We start from the raw sequence: 3,114 nt of genomic DNA, 5'->3' as shown, positions 1-3,114 counted from the left end.
AATTTCTGCTGGCAGTCCCCTCCACCCCTCTACCTCCTGAACTGGATGAAGCAGATATTGAAGAGCCGTCTGTTCAGCTCCATTTGTATTTCTAGGCCTGATCCCTAATGTTGAGCCCCTAGTCAGCGAGGAAAAATAGTGGTGCTGTGGTTTTCATGAAGGTGGAGTGACAGACACTCTTCTTGAAGCACTAAATACGTCACTTCACTGACGGTGGCCAGTAATAATAACTGCCACCTTCCGGGTGCATACCATCTGCTGGCCCTCTGCAGACACTATTTCACCCTCCAGAGGCAGAGCAGAAGTTCAGGCATGACAAGAGAGTCTTTGGTGGAAGGCCCCTTCCTTCCAGGGAACCACCTACATGCATTGCGTGATGACATTTCTGGTTCTTCATGATTCCACGAGACAGGTGTGGCATCCTTATGACTGAAAAAAAGCAAGTTGCAGAAAAGTACACGAAATAGAATGTAATTATGTTAAAACACACATGCAATAAATACCATATTTTTTCTGGACACATTTTACATATATAAATACACAGGGAAAACTCTAGCAGGACATGCCCCAAACAATAACTATAGTCATCGACCACTCTCTGGTGGTCCATGGATAGGAGGAGTGGTAGTCAAATGATATTTTAGTCTTACCTATAATAGTTTAATTTCCTGTAAGGATCAGTTATCCTGATATCATTTATGTAATTAAAATTAATATTAAAATGAAAGGAAAGGGCAAAAAATGAAATGGGTACTGTCACAATACTAGGGACTGCAAGTCGGAGAGTAAAACCTCTCTCTGTGGGTTTGTGAACAGCCTTCATTACCCCTGAGGTGCTGGGGAAATTAAACAGTAGTTTGGGTAGTAATTTCTCTGAAGAGCTGAGGTCCCCAGCATGGGGACTGGAGAATTTTTAAAACTGTATGTTTGTTTTGTACTGACAAAAGTAACATATATTCACCATAGACAATTTGCAAACTCTAGAAAGTATAAAAAGAAAAATGAAAATCCCTTGTAATCTGCCCACAGTCATAAGCACAGTTAACATTTCAACACAGGGGCTAATGTGGATTTAGACACGCCTGACGTCACACCCGCCTCTGCCACTCACTCCCTCCCTGTTAAACTTACTTCTCGAACTGTGAAAAGAGGAAGATAATACCCACATCGTAGTGTGAGAACTAATTAACCAAGAGTACTCTGTAGCATGTTCTGGGGAGAGCTCAGTAAATACAAGGACACACTAGGTGGTGGTTGGCAGCATAGTGCCTGTATATATATTTTTCACCAAATTGGGATCATGAAATACAGAGAGTGTTCTAGTTTTCCTTTTTATTTGACACTAACATGTGCATTTTTAATGTGGGCACTCTTGAGTCCTTGGGGATGCTACTGGTGCTTTGCCAGGATGACTTGGGGAGCTGGTAGTAAGAGCACAGTGTCCTGCCCCGCCCCTGCTCTAAAGCCTGCCGTGGCTCCCTACTGCCACCAGAGTAAATCTAATCCCATATTTGGTGTCTGGATACTTCAGACACTAGCTCTACTCTGGCTTCTCTGCCTTTTCCTGTCTGCTGAGCCTGCTCCATTCTGAATCCATGGGGCTCTGAATCATCCTAACGTCTCAGCATCCACCCCATACCTAAAATTCCCACCTTTCTCCTGGCACTCATCAAACCCAGTCTTCCCATTGCAGCCCTTGTCCTCACTGTTCAGGTCACAGTGACCCCCTCAACTCCCTCACTTCCCAGAGCACTGGTGTGAATCAAATACTTTAGACCTTAATCGGTCTACCTCATTCACTGTTTTGTGCTAATTTTTGTCTCCCCAACTACATTGCATGTCTCTAATGACTGGGGTCTCATAATATGCCACTTAAAAAAAATTCTAACAGCTACCTCGCATGGTACTGAGCACATGTGAGACACTCACATACATGTTGGCTGGTGTTTTTGCATCAGCTAATGAGTGACTGGATGTTTTTTTCTTTGTTGGTTTTCCTAGCCTCAGGAATGTCTCCTGGCTGGATCAGCTGTCAGCTAATACACACAGAGACCTTGTTCCACGGCATGCATATCTGTTGTTTTTGTCTTTCCAGTATCCATTCTCCCTTCTTTTCATAACCTTTCCCATTCCCTGTCCAGATATCTAGAATTAGGGTCAACCCAGGCTTAGGGCTAGGGCCTTACCCATGGTCATAGTGATTGATTCTTGGATAGATGTAGAACCTGAGCTGTCCAATGAAATACAGTCCTGGAACTTTTGCTAGATAAAAGGGAGAAATAAAGCTCCCTCGCTGCTGGGTTTTGATTTTAGAAGTTGGGGAATTCTGGACCTGCCGCCCACTACCGTATGGAGGAATCCTGCCTGGGTGTGGAGACATTACACAGAAAAACAGTCAAAACATGGAGGGGGTATGAGATGTGTAAGTATTAGATGGTGGTGTTAGAACCCTGGATCCAGCCAAGCCTGCAACCAATCCTATCCTTTGTCAATTATATGAGCCAAAATGTTTTTTCTCCTTAAGCTACTTTGGCTTAGTTTTTCTGCCATTTAGTGTAAAAAAACTCTAGACTCAAACTCTTCAGTTTCCTGTTCTAAATGTCTCCTATCCGAACTCCATTTCTATAAAAAAGGAGCATCTAGAAGTTGCAAGGGACTTTGGAGCCCAAGTCCAGTCTCCTGGTTCTTACCTCTGCTGCATGATCACAACTTAGAGATAAGGAACCTGAGATTGAGAGAAACACAACACTTTTCCCAAGACTACTCAAGGAGCTGTGGATGGAGCTGAGACACAGCGTCTCTCAGGTTAGAGCTGTGTGCTACTCCTGAGCATCTTCAGAGGACAGTGTGTTCACACCCAGGCACCATCACCACTGCAGGATTCAGGAAAGCATAGTGGTTAGTAGTGTCACAAGGGCTTCCTTGGGTAGCCATGGGGAACCTAAAGTTAGCAATGCACACAGCCTGCTTTCCATATGAAGCCCAAGGGAGCCATATTCTTATTGCTTATTTGATCATTTCAAAATCTCAGAGGATCTGCTCCTGGGTACCAGGCACGCTGATCCTGGGCAGAAAGCTCTCAGTACCAGGAGCACCCAATAGCACCTGCTTTGG

Source organism: Pteropus alecto, unplaced genomic scaffold (assembly GCF_000325575.1).
Source record: "Pteropus alecto unplaced genomic scaffold, ASM32557v1 scaffold155, whole genome shotgun sequence".
Taxonomy (NCBI): Eukaryota; Metazoa; Chordata; class Mammalia; order Chiroptera; family Pteropodidae; genus Pteropus; species Pteropus alecto.
Note: the sequence above shows the minus strand (reverse complement) of the source record.